The 15,801-nt window shown below is 41.3% G+C and overlaps 1 protein-coding gene and 1 long non-coding RNA gene across 22 annotated transcripts in view; one reads left to right on the plus strand and one right to left on the minus strand.

Moving 5' to 3' along the window:
* The window catches only part of LOC139361974 (uncharacterized), a 42,121-nt gene extending 31,150 nt beyond the window's left edge, over window positions 1–10,971 (minus strand). Inside the window, exon 1 of the long non-coding RNA XR_011620082.1 lies at window positions 10,928–10,971. This is a non-coding gene — a long non-coding RNA (uncharacterized lncRNA). The remainder of the gene's footprint in view (window positions 1–10,927) is intronic.
* Window positions 1–15,801, plus strand: part of LOC105480573 (calcium voltage-gated channel subunit alpha1 D) — a 327,130-nt gene that overhangs the window by 65,306 nt on the left and 246,023 nt on the right. The gene's annotated exons all lie outside the window — the stretch shown is intronic.

Consider the following 15,801-nt stretch of genomic DNA (forward strand, 5'->3'; position numbering starts at 1 on the left):
GTTTGTGAAGGATTGATGTGAATTCTTTTTTGAACATTTGGTAGAATTCACCAATTAAGCTATGTGGGTTTGGGCTTTTCTTTGTGGGAAGTTTTTTGATTACTAATTCAATCTCTTCAGTTATTATAGGCCTGTTCCAATTTTCCATTTCTTCTTGAGTCAGTTTCAGTAGTAGTTATTTATTTTTTTCCTGAGAACTTGTCTATTTCATCTAGGCTATCTAATTTGTTGACTGCGTTTCTTTTAGAATGAATTCTCTTAGTTTTCATTCCTCTGAGATTGTTCTTTCACCTGCATTTCAAAAGGGTGTTTCTTGCTAGGTAGAGGATTATAGATTGACAGCTCTTTTCTTCCAGCATCTTATCAGAATTGTTCCTCTTCTTTCTGACCTCCATGGTTTCTTCTGAGAAATCTGTAATACTTCGAATCATTCTTCTCTATGCTGTATGTTGTTTTCCTCTGGCTATTTTAAAGATTTTTTTCATTGTCTTTAGTTTTTAGCAATTTGATTATGATCTTTCTAGATATAGATTTCTTTGAGACAATCCTCCTGGCAGTCTGCTGAGCTTCTTGAAGTGGTAAGTTTAGGTCTTTTGCTAAATATGGGAAGTTTTCAGCCAGTATTTCTTCAAGTATTTTTCCTACACAACACTGTTTCTTCTCTTCTGGAACTCTAGTTCCAGTATTTTAGTATTTTCTTACAGATCTCTGAGCTTCTGTTTATTTTTGTAATCTTTTTCCTCTTCATGTTTTACATTAGATAATCTCTATTAATCTAAATTCACATTCACTCATTATTCCTACTATTACCTCTAGTCTGTCTGCAATTGAAGCTATCCAGTGACATTTTAAGTTTTATTGTATTTTTTATTTTCCAAATTTTTGTTTTTACTATCATTCCATTTATTTTAAGAGTATTCAGCCTTGCTTCTTGGAGCATGGTTAAAATAGGTACTTTAAATTATTTGTTTGATAATTCTGGTATCTATGCTATCTTGGGGTTGGTGTCTTTTGATTGTCTTTTTCCTTGCAACTTGAGAGTTTTCCAGTTTTTCATATGTTGAGTAATTTTGGAGTATGTTCTAGACATCTTGAATATTTTTATTCTGAGTCTTATTTATTATGGAGACTGTTTATTTCCTTTTTTAAGCAGATAATCGACCTGGTTGCAAATTCTGACCTGACTTCTCCAAGCTATGTTTCTGACTTTAGTTCAGTTTTCAAAGCCTTTACAGTATCATTTTAGTCTGTTACTTTTGTGTGCAATCTATTGTCCAGTCTGGGACCTGGGCAATGATATCCCAAAGTGAAAATCTGAAGGCCAGTGGCATGCTTTTTAGGGTCAGATCCACAATGAACAGCTCAAATGTGAGCCCAAATGTTAATATACCACTTTGTGATATAACTCTCTTTAGCTTCCTTGATTCCCTGATGTCCTCTTTTTGCTGTCCTCCAGCCAGAAAGCCAGGAATTTAGTTCCCCTGCTCTCCTGCATTTCTTTATGTGACTGTGTCCAAGGCCAAGTGCTTGAAGGCCAGAGAGAAAAAGAAGCAATGGAAATTCGCCCCTTGTTCTGGGACTACAACTCTTGTGAGAATCATTCTTTTTTCTCAGAGTTGTAGGTACCTGCTACACCTGTGCTGCTGCTCCTTGGTACTGAGGAATTGTCTGGGGGCTGGGGTGGGAGAGATTGGAAAAAACAAAAGCAATACAGAGAATTTCTCTGAACATTAGGAGTTCCTTTTTTTTTTCCCCCTTTTTTGGCCAGAAAATGAGGGTTCTCTTCAGGTTATTTCTGTCCATACCCAGCTAGCATTTTTGGATGGTGAGCTGCCTTTGAATCCAGACTGGGTGATACTGGACGGGGAAAGCAGTGGAAAATTCCCCACTGGTTTGGTGATACTCCGAGTTCTAGTCTCATTTCTCAATCTATTTGTTGTTATTTACTTTTCAGAGTCCTCTGATTGTCCATGTTTTCTGTCTAGCTTACATATTTGCATTTGGTAGGAAAGACAGGGTGGGAGTTCTTACTCCGTCTTGTCTGGAACTGGAGCCTCCATGTTAGTCTGTTTGTTTATTAATTAAATCCTGCATAGAGTGAGATTTACCAAGCCTGGTTTCGTGAGATCCTAGGATGTGTTCATAATATGTATCATGGAATTCTCAAATAATGCTTATGATAAAATAAGCTTAAGTTTTCCTTACTTTAAAGTGGAGGTTGGCAAATGTTTTCTACATAGGACCAAATAGTAAATATTTTAGTCCTGTGGTCATATAGTCTCTGTCATAAGTTCTTAACTCTGCTATCGTAGAAGCAACCACGAGCAATACATAACTAGTAAAGATAGCTATGGTACCATTAAACTATTGATTGACACTGAAATTTGAATTTCTTATACTTTTCATGTGTCATGAATTATTATTTTTTTGATTTCTTACAACCATTTAGTAGGTAGTGGGCCAGATTTGGCCCATGGTCCAGAATTTGCTGACCACTAATTTATGTCATGGATGGCTCTATGGCCCTGATCAGCAACCCCTCTTGATTGATCTTTTCTGCCTGTTCTGGAGAAACGAAGGTAGGAAAGCAAGAGAAGGTAGAGAAATCCTATGGAATGCTTATGGATACAACTTGTAAACCCAGTAGCTTCTCAGTCTTCTTTTGAATTTCTTAGGTAGGGCACAGAGAGAGCTCTTAGATGTTTTATCTTAATTCATCTCCATATTACTTTCTAAGGTAAATGGTTTCATCCTCATTTTATGGGTGAAAAAACTGAGGCACAGAGAGGACTGCTAGCATATCTCAAGTCACGACTAAACTGGGATTTATATCCAGGCCTGTCCAGCACCAAAGCTGTTGCTCTTCACACTCTAGGATGGTGCAAATCTTCTTTCTTCTGTTTTGTCTTGTCTCTGTACAAAAATACCATGTCAATAATGATATAGGTCTTTGAAAGCCTTATACTTAAGACTGCTGTGTTCTGGTCTGTACTTGTTCATGAATTATTGCATGATTCTGGGCAAACCTCTTCATTTCTCAAGGTCTTAGTCTCCATGCCTATGAAATAGGGGATTGGACCCCTATTTTACGTTTATTTCTCTGTCATGGTAGCTGTGAGAGTTTTGGCAGTGAGCATCCTAATCACAGACAGGGACTTTGGAAAGAGATGGTACACCTTGTCATTGGAGGGCTATGGGGAGTTGTAGAGAACAAGCTGCATCCTGGGACCATGTGTGATGGCTGTTGACATAGAGCTCTGTAGCTGTCAAGGAAAATAGAGTAAACACACTACTTCCTTTTGATCTTCAGTTTTTCACAGTATGCTCCTAGATCATACTTCTCTTGATTTAGTGTTACCTTTATAAATTAGTGCCATTTTCTTTGAACCTTTATTGGTATAAGTTGGTGATAAATGCTTGATAAACTGGGCCTTGATGAAGTACTGGTGTACCTCATTTGAAATTTGTTCTGAAAATAGTAAGGCATTTCTTAAAGACTGTTATAATATGAAATGTTCATTGCTTTTTTTTGTTCTGTAATTTTTTTTATCCCTTTTACATTGCATGTCTTGATTACATAGTTGATTTGATATTCTCTGAAATGTGATGGAAAAGAAAATGTAAACACAAAATTAAAAAGCAGAGGAACGAAGACACATTTTGTGTGTTGCTTTGTGCCAGATATTTTTGTACATATCCTTGTACAAAGTAGTGGTCTTATTTTACCACAATGAGTAAGCCCCTGGTCTCTACCTTTAAGGAACTTAGAGTTTGATAGGCTTTGTGGTTCTCAACTGGCATTACCCTGTCTTGAGAGTATTTAGAAATCTGTGGGGCAGCTGCAATAGTCACAAATATTGAGAGATGCTGTTGGAATTTAGTGTGTGGGATTTTATCACGATGAAGAAGTATCCCATCAAAAATGTTTATAGATTTCCTTTTGGGAAACACTATGCTGAGTAAAATAGTAGTAATGATAATAAAAACACTTGCATATTGAGCACTGCCATTGTGTTCAGAGAGCTCTATAGATACTGTCCATATTCTTTGATATGTAGCTCTAAATACAGAAATCTCTAAAATTGAAGTGGGTTTTTTATTAATCCATTTGGTAAAACATGACCTGAATTGATGTGAGAACTTTTTGTTTAAAGCTGAGAGCTGTATTTTTTGTAGCTGTATCGAAGTATAGTTTACATACCATAAAATTCACCTGTTTTAAGTGTACAATTCAGTGATTTTTAGTAAATTTAAAAAGCTATATGTAACTATTACCACAATCCAGTTTTATAACATTTTCATAACCCCCCCAATTCTCTTGAATCTGTATGAGATGATTTCCAGATGTTTCGCTGAAGAAATATGGAAGTGTTTGATTATGGAGTGCTGCTCCAGATCCTTTTTGAATGCTAGGTATTCATTCAGTTTCTGAGATCTGAAAAAGTTTGAATTCCAAATACATCTGGCTGCAGAAGTTTCTTGTAAGAGATTGTGGACTGTATGAACACATCCAATCCCAACAGTAACCCTGGAAAGTAGACACTATTATTGTTCCTTGTTTTGCAGTTGAGGAAACTGAGGCATAGCCTTTATCCAAGGCTGAATGGAATGTCACAAGAAAGTACAGTGGGGGTCCAGGAGAGAAAATCTGTGACCACTGGGCCTGTAACAGAATTTGCGTATGTTTAAAGATGGAGGAAATCATCTTTTTTTGTTTTTTAGTTGATGCTAAAGGATATGCATAAAGTATTTAAAGTTTAACTCAAGATCCAGTGGACACGTGTGGACCCTCACTACCTATTCTATAACTCACCACACCTTTCACTTCTTTGGGTGTCCATCCTTATCCTCTGTCTCTCTCCCACAGGGGTGACCACTGTCTAAAATTTGTGCTTATCAGGCCAGGCATGGTGGCTCACACCTGTAACGCCAGCACTTTGGGAGGCCAAGGCAGTTGGATCACCTGAGGTCAGGAGTTCAAGACCAGCCTGGCTGACATGGTGAAACCCCGTTTCTACTAAAAATACAAAAAGTAACTAGGTGTGGTGGTGGGCACCTGTAGTCCCAGCTACTTGGGAGGCTGAGGCAGGAGAATCACTTGAACCCAGGAGGCAGAGGTTGCAGTGAGCTGAGATTGCGCCACTGCACTCCAGCCTGGTTGACAGAGCGAGACTCCGTCTCAAAAAACAAAACAAAACAAAACAAAGTGCTTATCTTTCTTTGATTTTCTTTAGTTTTACCACATATGTTTTAATTCCTCAGCAACACTTTAATTTTGCATGTTTTTGAAGTTTATTAAATGGAATTATACTGAGTATATTCTTCTGTAACTTAGTTTTCCCTCAGTAACACTTCTTAGATTTATCTGTAATTCACTTGTTTTCATTGCTATGTAGAATATACCATCATCTATCTATACATTGACTGTTGGTGGACATTAGTGATGTTTTCTTTTTTTCTAAAAAACAGGTAATTCAAATGGTGCTGTCTTGAATAGTCCTCTGAATTTTTCTTGATACGTATGTGCTAAAGTTTACATAGGCATGAAATTGCATAGTCCTACTGTGGGTACATCTTCAGCTTTATTGGATGATGCCTAGTTGTTTTCCAAGGGGTTATATAAATTTATACTCCCTCCAATAATTTATAGGTGCTAAAATTTTTCCAATCTAATGGTTCCAAAATGACATATCATTCTGATTTGAATATGTATTTCTCTGATGACTAACGACACTGAGCATCTTTTAATATAGCCATTTAGTTTTCCCTTTTTGTGAAGTGTCTGTTTAGTCTTGTGTCCATTTTTCTACTGGTTTGTCTTTTTTTTGAGACAGTCTTGCTCTGTCACCCAGGCTGGAGTGCAGTGGCACAATCTCAGTTCATTGCAACCTCCGTCTCCTGGGTTCAAATGATTCTCCTGCCTTAGCCTCCTGAGTAGCCAGGATTTCAGGTAGTTGCCACCACACCTGGATAATTTTTGTATTTTTAGTAGATACAGGGTTCCCCCATATTGGCCAGGCTGATCTCGAACTCCTGACCTCAAGTGATCTGCCCACCTCGGTCTCCCAAAGTGCTGGGATTTGCTGGCTTGTCTTTTTAATACTCATTTATTAAACTTCTTTATGTGCTCTGGATACTAATGCTTTGTTGATTGTACATGATAGAAATGTTTTTTCCTTGTTTGTGGCTTGTCCTTTTGATCTCTTTGTGGTATCTTTGGATAAACAGAAGTTCTTAATTTTAATGTAGCTAATTTATCTTTTTCCATTAGGAATTTTTTTCTTTAGTTTTAAAATTAGCATTTATGGAGTACTTTGTATATGCTAGACACCTTTCAAAGCACCTTATAAATATTCATTAATCCTCATAATAACATTAGAGGCAAGTACTGTTGCTATTTCCCATTTTATAGGTGAGGAAACTGAGGCACAGAATGTTACGTGACTTTTTCAAGGTCACTCAGGTAGTAAATGGTAGAGCCAGGACTTGAACCAAAGCAGTTTAAGGAATTCTTGTTTAAGGAAACCTTTTCTACCATGATATGACATGCAGATATTCTTATATGTCCTCTGAAACTTTTTTTTTTTTTTTGCCTTCAGCATTTAGGTCTTCAGTTGCTTCCTAGTAGATTTTTGTGTGTGGTGTGAGGTAGGGGCCCAGTTTAATTTTTTTCCATGTGGATTATCAGTGTTTCAGCACAGATTACTTAAAATCTAACCCTTTCCCCACCTCTATAATACATGCTATATAACAAATCACATTTCCTTATATGCCCATATCTATTTCTGGGTTCATTGTTTAGTGGCAAATTTGTCTGTCAGCACTGTACTGTATTAATTAGTATGCCTTTATAATAATTCTTGATATCAGTAAGTCAAGTCCATCATCAGCAGATTCTTGGAAAGCTTCCTACTCTTTAAAAGCAAGATTGCAGGAGAATTTTTGACTGTAACACACACACACACACACACGCGCATACACACATTGAGACTTTGGAAGATGATTTGGTCATTGCTATTGCATTGACTCGTTTGCTGAAAATTTAGCAGATATAATTTCATTTGAGTGTCTTGAGCTCTATTTATCTACATGGCCAAAATCTCAAATGCACACGATATAGTGGCTTATAGAAAACTTTTGATTCTTGTTAAATGGAGAGGAGGGAGAAAGGGAAGGAAAGTCAGTCTGATAGATTACTAGTGTCTTCTGTTTAAGTTCAGTTGCACTGATAATTCCAGAAAATGTACTGAGGAACTTCAAAAGGTATGTGGAAGCTTGTGTAGTATGATTTATACTAATCGTAGTATGTATGTATGATTGCATAAGGTGAAAAACAAGATAATGCATCTTCTATGCTTAAGTTGCCTTATTTATCAAATAGGAGGTAACTGTACCCCGTTGGTCTTAAATAGCTGATAATGTGGTTTGGTACTTAATACTGTCTATTGGAGGAATTGGACTAGAATACCCAGAGTCTCCATTGGGAATACTTCTGCTCCCCAAATGTGATATCAGAGTAATATCAAATAGAATGTGTAGTACACTCACCTACTGAGGCACAAACTGCTCTCTCCCATGACCCTTACTCTGTAGAAAGTATTACTTATACTGTAAATAGCAGACAAATTGCAAATAATACCAGTTCTCTACATCTTAGCCTTTTCCAATCTGGGTGGCCAAAGTGAAAAATGATTAGGTACTGAAAATTTATAAATGCTGTATCTGAGAATTTCTAGACAATGGGAAGACACCTCCCTAAGGAAATCTGTCAGTCTGAAGTCTTCCCAGCTTTCAGAGCATAGCAAGTCCTTACCATAGCCTGGAGAGTATGTGATCTGTCAGTGCCTGCTCTCCCTTCACCTCTTGCTGACATCCCCCTTCTCTCTGCACGAGTGACTGCCTTGCTGTTCTTCAGAATGCCAGGCACCCTTTCATCCCAAGCATTTGTTCTCCTCTTCCTTCTACCTGTGTGTGCTTCCCTGGATGGGTGTTTGGTTTACTCCTAATCACCTGAGTCTCTGCTCAAATGTCATCTTCTCAGAGAGGTCCTCCCTGACCACCCTCTCCCATAATAGCACCCACATTCATCTCTGCCAGCCCTCCCTGAGTTCCAAATGGCACCTGACACATATTCATTGTCTGCCCTCCCTCGCTTCCCCCCCACACTAGGAAGTCACTTCCTAGAGGACTAGAGACTTTGTCTTTTTCACTGCTGTGTCTTCCACACATGTGCCACAGCTTGGCACATGGGAGCCACTTGAGAGCTGTTTGCTGAGTAAAGGGAGCTGTCGGCTGAAAGGAGGGCAGAGAGGGCCTCTGGAGCAGGCCTGTGCCCCACCAGTCCTCCCCGAGAGCTCCTGCGGCAGCTTGTTTGCCTCTCTGTCGGAAACTTGCACCACTTAGGCAGCTCTTGCATGGGTGTTCTTCCATCACATGCTAAGCAACTTGAGACAAAGGTCTGTCTTAAGTTCTTTCCCTACTGTCAGCCCTGCTGTTTTCCTTCAGGGCTCAGATTGAGCCTGGCATGCTCTTTGCTCATGGTAGACTCTTCATCTATCTGTTAACAAGCCGTGCGGGTAGCAGTCGTCCTCCCCAAGGGGAGCAGCAGATTAGGCAGCACTGTAATTCCTTATGCAAACTCCTGGCCCAAGTAGCATTTCCATTCTGAATTCCTCTATGTACTGTCTTTGAGTCTTATGGAGACAGTAATCTTGGTGAGAGAAGGGACCAGCTATATTCACTGCAGGATCTCCCGTGGATGCATAGCATGGTACCTGAGGCATGGTACCCCAATTCAGCACACGCTCACTAATAATTCATTGCTAAAGTTCACTTTGGCCTATTTATTATTTATTATTGTTGATGTCCAACATTACACTAAAATTATAAGAATTTATTTACAATCTCTGTACAGGATCTGTAGGGAGCACACAGTTTTCATTATGAAAGAGGCTTTGTTGCTCATCTGAGTTCCTGTGCTGTTGAACAAAAGGTGTTAGACACACAGCCATTCCCTACTTGGGGTATTCATAAATGTCAGACCTCAAAGTCTCTTCTGAGTAAATTACTGCCTTTGCTTCATTTAAAGGTGCCCCTGTGACCTTAAAGAATTCAGCCACCTTTCAAAATAGAACTGTATTTCTACTCCCACCTCACCGGAGGGTGAGCCTCAAGTGTTTGATTACAGAGGAGTGAGAACTTACTCTCTAGGATTAATGTAATAAGAGATAAAGGGCAGACAACATAGCCACTCACAGAAAACCATGTATTCATAAAAAATAAGCCAAGCTCAAAGTCTGGATTTCAGAATATTTTCATTAATAAATACTTTATTGCAATGAACAGCTTAATTGCTTAATCTCTGTGTAGTTATGGACATGTGTCGTATACGCTGCCTGGGCTGTATACACTATCTACACTGCTGGCTGGACGGGCTGAGGCAGAAGCACGGGTCAAGGCTTTTGCCAGTCTTGCAAGGCGGGCTTGCATCAGGAATTCCTAGAGAATGAGGAGTTCTCCTTATAGGTTTCTTTCTGACTGAAAGGAGCATGGCGTGGGCAAAGCACTAGGCTGGGGGTTAGAAGACCTTGCCTCATGACTCTAAATAAGTGGTTTAACCTAATTGAGCCTCAGGGTCCTCCCTTAACAGAGATGGACACATCAAGGGGCTGTTTGGATCAAATGAGATCATGTGACTGTTTGTGGATAATGAAGTTCTGTGGAAAGAAGGTGGGAGGGTAGTATTGCATACTGTCTTGGCAAGACCTCACACTTGCTTCGCTGCAGCTCTTCACCCTCTTACGGACCTGCAGCTGAGCAGCTAAGCATGACTGGAAATGTCATTCAGCTACGATGATTGGTATTCTTTAAAATGACCACCAACTTCAAGCAAGAACTTCATGCCACTGGCATTGATGCTACATTCAGGACCATTCTTTCTCATTTCTAGAGAGTGATTTCATGTATTCTCCTCTCTCCTGAAACCTCCAGCACCTTCCAGCCTCACTCTCAGCCGATGGCTTTACTTCCCATTTCCCTGAGAAAATTCAAGCTACCAGGAGAGAACTTCTCAAAAGTGCCCACTGCCACATTTTCTGTCCACAGATATTGCTGCCTCCCCTGTTAGCATGGGTGACCATGCACACCCCTTGCTAAGGCCAGCTTCTTCACTTGCACACCAGGTTGCATCCAGCCTTGCCTGTTGAAGTATATGGCAGTGCAGTTCTCCTGCGTTTTTCCTGCTCTGTCAGCTTTTTCTTCTAGACTGGATCTTCCCAGTCAATACACACAAACATACTCTTGTTAATATCTCCCACTTAGGTAACCCTTTATTGATTCCTTTTCAGCCATTAGCTACTACCCCATTTCTCTTTTCCTGTGTGACTAAATGCTTCAAATTATTTTCCATATTCCCTGCTGCCTGTTCCTCCTCTCATATTCCTCTTGGAACTCATCGTCATCAGGTTTTTGCTCCCTCCAGCCTACCAAATCTGCTGTCATCAGGATCACAACTGGTCTTCCTGCTGTTAAATCCAGTGGTCAGTTTCCATCCCTCACTGTACTTAATTCCACATCTAACATCCTCCCTCCTTAATGCACTTCTCATCTTCTCCTGGCTCCCAGGATACCACACTATCTTGGTGTTCCCCCCCGCCTCACTGTTATTTCCTCTCAGTCTCCTTTCCTGATTCTTCCTGACCATTTGTTGTCTTGTTGGAGTGCCTGGAGGAGTCTTGAGACCTTCTCCTCCTATTTCCATCAGCAGTCACTCCCTCAATGATCTTACCGAGTCTGGAGTTTCAAATCTATCCAGAAGCCAACATCTCATGCATCTCCAGTTGAGGCCTCCCTTCCACACTGCAAGCTCTCACGTCCCTCTGCCCTTGGAGAGGCACGCCCTGTCCTACTTACCCTCCCAAGTGCTTACCTCTGCTCACTGGCTTAGGCATACGTGTTGGCCATGGGTTGCCATCTCTGTGCTCTCCACTAGAATGTGGGTTCCACAATGGAGGACTCTGTTTACTGTTGTATCCATAGCACTTAGAAGAGTGCCTGGCACATAGTAGGTACTTATTCAATATTTTGTTAAAGGAGTGAATGTGTTAGGTCTCCATATACAGTGGTGATTCTAATAATTCGCTGTCTCAGGCCCTGTCTGAACTCTCCCTACTAGTATTAGGGTACCCTAGCCTTTCAGAGATGGTCTTTGTCTTGGAACTCTTACTAAATCCATTTGATAAAATATGATTGTTTCTCTAGAACTCTGTCTAATTGATATCAGGCATTCAACTATGCAGTATTAAATGTATTCTTTATAATTGATTTGGGGAGGCTATTTGGGATAGTAGAAAGATCTTTGACTTTAGGGCCAGATACTTCTGAGTTTAAATTCTTGCTCTGCCGTTAAGTAGCTGCAGAGCCTTAGTTGAAACACAGCAGCCCTAGGCCTTGGTTTTCTCTTTTGTAAAGTGAAAGATTTGGTTCCTAGGGCTATTGGGAGAAATTACATGCTGAATATATGAAATGCATCTAGCATAATCTCTGGCATCGTTCTATAGTGGTAACTATTATGATTATGGTCCTTAGCTATATGGATAATCTTTAGGATTACTTGCAATTTATAACTCTTTGAAATAAAATGTAATTATTCCTTTTAAATACTGGCAATTGGTCTTTGGTCCAGAACATAATTGTCTAATTTAACATTGTTTCTGTGGTAAAAGTTAGATTTGATTTACATTTCAACTTACAGAGCCTTTTTCAGGAATTTATTCTGCTTCAAAGATCAAGGACTTCCTTTCAGTAGAACTTACTTAACAACAGTGCTTAGGAATGGGATGCTGTGGAAGGATTGTCTTCTAATTAATGAGAAAGCTTATTTTGTGGGGGAGGTTCTAAAAGCCTTTATATGTACACTGAGAATAATTCCAAAGTTATAAGGTAAACACTCCATGAATACTTGGTTACTTGGTTTTGCTCCAGAGATACTTACCTGAACTCCTCTATTGATTGCCCTGAGGTATAGTTATGGAAAGTAGAGGTGATGCTACTAAACACAAATTCAACATAGGCTTACAAATATCTTAGAGGAGCTTTTCTGGCTTTGAACTGTAAACGTCAACGTAGCTATATTCGTGATAATTATATCTTGATTGTACCTTCTTAGGGAAAGGATTGTCAATGGTCATAGCTCAAAGGAAATTGAACAAAGAAGTTAAGATAGCACATGCAAACATACACATCCATGTGCATCCAAACATACGGACTCTCGCACACTGTTTAATGCATGAGCAAAATATTAAGTGCAAGGTACAGTCTAACACATATCACTCTGCAGTATGTGGTAAGTGCCAAATGAACAGGATAAATTTAAGTATCGTAATTTCAAAGAACGAGTCGTTAGCAGAGCCTAAAAATGGTCAAGGAAGGCTTCCTGGAAAAAGTGAGCTTAGAGCTGGGCATTGACAGATGAGTCACACTGTGCCTCGTGATGCAGTGTGCAGGACTGGTCCAGCCAGGGTCAAGTGGATGGCTCTCAGGCCAGTCCACAGCCTCCTCTGGGGCAACTGGGGCAAATCTGCTGGCTGCCTCACTCCTTCCTGCGAATGCAGCCCATTATTCCTAAATGACATCCGTGTCTGCCACTGGTGATTTTGGGTGCTTCATGGGCTTTGGGTCAGGGCAGGGGGTTCTTAAGCGGGGAGGGCAGGAAAGGGAGTTTAGGATCAAGTTTGTTGTGGGGAAGTATCTGAATGATTCATTTCCTGTGCGTGTCTGAATCTTTCTTTGGAGATGAGTTGATGAGGGCAAGCTTTGGCTGTGGATTTCTCTCTGGTGATGTGATTTGATTTGATGGATAATTATGGAAGAGAAGGAAACGGAGATTCAGGATTTAGACACAGAAAAACCTGACACCATTCACAAACACTTTCCTCCACCCACAGAAACCCAAACACTTAGGTTGTGCCTTGTGGCAGGGGCAGTAGGGTGGCTGGAGAGAGTTGTCACGTGCACCCACTTGCCCAGCTCCGTGGATTGTTTACTTGGCAGCCATAGCTGTCGATAGTTGGTTGTACGAATGGGGTGTGTTTGGCCAGGATCCCACAGTCTCACTTAGGCCTTTCATAATAGTCATGAGGGGTTCTCTGTAGTCAGGGAGGCTGGGATAGAGGTGGGGGAGCTGGAAAAGGATGGGCCACCTCTGTCCTGTCCACAGGATGATAGCCACACTTCTCCATAGGAACCAAACCTACAGGTATGTCAGTTAACCGTGAACCCTAAACAGGAAAATAATATCGTCTTTTTTAGACCTCCCCCATTTGTGTCTCTGCATAAGACAGTGAGTTTTATTGCAAAGGCCTAATTACAGAAAAGGGTGACCTGTGTGGCAATGATTGTGACTGTCCCAAGCTGTTCTGCTTTGGTAGGACAGTCCAAACCAGACCCAGGGCCAGGCTTGCTTGACAAATCCTCTCTAAAGGAACAGGTGGTAGGAAACTTCTGACCCTCAGCGATTGGACTCATTACATTCTCTGGAAGTGCCTCAGACATTACCCTGGTTTTACAAATGAGAAAACTACCACTCAGTCCGTGGACTGATTTGTTTGAGGTTACCAAACTCTTCTTGTCTGTCTCTTTCTCTCTTTACATGCTAATTTGTTGTTGACTGCCAGATTTTTACATCTCTTCCCCTGACCTGTTGCTCTTCTAGACTTGTATGTTTCAAAAGCATCTCAAGCTTGCCACGTGCAGGATGGAACCCAGGTCTTTCTCCAAGCCTGGCCACTCCCAGCCCTTCCAGTCCCAGTGGATGGTGTCAAGTCCACCTAGGTGTTGACCCCACTAGTTGAGCCTGAGAATGTCTTAGATTTCTTTTTATCCCCCTACCATCGGAATCATCAACTTTTTTGGCCCTCTCTGCCTCTGGTTTATTTATTTATTTATTTATTTATGTTTTTGAGATTGGGTCTCACTCTGTCACCCAGGCTGGAATGTAGTGGCACGATCTTGGCTCACTGCAGTCTCGACCTCCCAGGCTCAAGCGATTCTCCTACCTCAGCCTCCTGAATAGCTGGGACTACAGGCATGTGCCACCATGCCCAGTTAATTTTCGTATTTTTTATAGAGACAGGGCCTCACCGTGTTGCCCAGGCTAGTCTCGAACTCATAAGCTCAAGTGATCCACCTGCGTTGGCCTCTCAAAGCGCTGGGATTACAGACGTGAGCCACGGTGCCCAGCCTTCTGGATTTATTGTGAAACTCTCCACTTACTTCTCTTTGTCTCTGCTTCCACCTCCCTGATCTAAACCACCACCATCCTTTGTGCCTCCAGTCTCTTCTCCACACAGTTTCCAGAGTGGCCTTTTAAAAACAAAGCCGAGCATGTTCCCCATCTAAATGCCCCTTCATAGACCATCTTTATATGAACACGACTTGGGCTTTGTGCTGGCGTCCACAGGCTGGGTGTCGTCCCTGCCTCTCTCCTGCATCCCTGTCCATCCTCTCTCTTGCCCATGGCACATTGGCCATATCAGCATCTTTTCAGTGTCCTTTGAATGATAAATATTTGTTGCCACAGAGCTTTCAAACATAGTTTTCCACCTGAAAACTCGTTTTTATCCATTAGTTTGTAGCTTAGATGTTGCCTCCGTTAGGCCTTCATGGATTCCTCCATCTAAAAGGTCCTCCCATATTTTTCTCTATCATTATGGCCAACTTGTTTTCTTGACAGCATCATTTATGATTATTTATTAATTGGTCTGGTTATTCTCTGTGCTGACTGCTGGCAGGAAAGGGCCGACGTTTGTTTTGCACCCCTGTAGGAGCGTCCCTTTATTCCCAGCTGGCCTCCTATTACTGTGCCCTCCCCGCACTCCTCCACACTTGTCTCCTTGCTGTTCCTCAGCTGTGCCAGGCTTGCTCTGCCCCAGGGTCTTTGCCCTTGCTCGGCCTTCTGTTAGGAACTTTTTTAAATACTGATATCTCCGTGGCTGACTCTCATTTTCTTTAGATCTTTACTCAGAGTCACCTTTTCAGTGATGCTAGCTCTGGCCCTGGTGTCTAAAACTGCACCTGCCCCTGACACTGCATACTGAACTTCTTGGCTTTATTTTTCTCCTTTGTACTTCTCCCTGTCCACCATACGGCACATTTTACTTATGCCATTTATTGTCTGTCTCCCCAACTAGAATGACATCTCCAGGAGGGCAAGAAGTTTCTTCTGTTCTTTCACTGTTGTATGTCCAGTATCTTGAATAGCTCTGGGCACACAGGCCCTCTGTACATGGTTGAATGAATGAATGATTGCATGAACAAAGTGTGTCCACTGACTGGCACATAGTGGGCTCTCCTTATCCTTTTTATTGTGGTGAGATATAATGTATCATTTTAGCAATTTTTACGAGCACAGTTCAGTGACATTACATTTGTATTGTTGTGTAACCATCACCACCATCTGCTCCCTACACTTCTCTGAAATGAAAGAGTTGAGGAATAAGCAAGTAATTGAGTGAGGGACTCTTGGCAAAGCAGGTGTACAGTATCGGTCTCATTATTGACTTGGAGGCCCAGGGGGTCCTTTCCATTGCACTGCTCTGGAGCAGGAAGGGTGAGAAGAGGAGTCTGAGCCCCATCTCAGGGTGCTTGATGCGCACAGCAAGGATCCTCAGTGTTTCCACACATTTCAGGTGGCCTCTGTTCTAAATGATGAAGGTGCTGCCCTGTCTCCCCTTCCCTCTGCCGTGCACACACCTGCTTACACAGGCACCATGTGCACATGTCCCTTCCTCTGCACTGGAGGAA

The sequence above is a fragment of the Macaca nemestrina genome, chromosome 2 (assembly GCF_043159975.1).
Source record: "Macaca nemestrina isolate mMacNem1 chromosome 2, mMacNem.hap1, whole genome shotgun sequence".
NCBI classification, from domain to species: domain Eukaryota; kingdom Metazoa; phylum Chordata; class Mammalia; order Primates; family Cercopithecidae; genus Macaca; species Macaca nemestrina.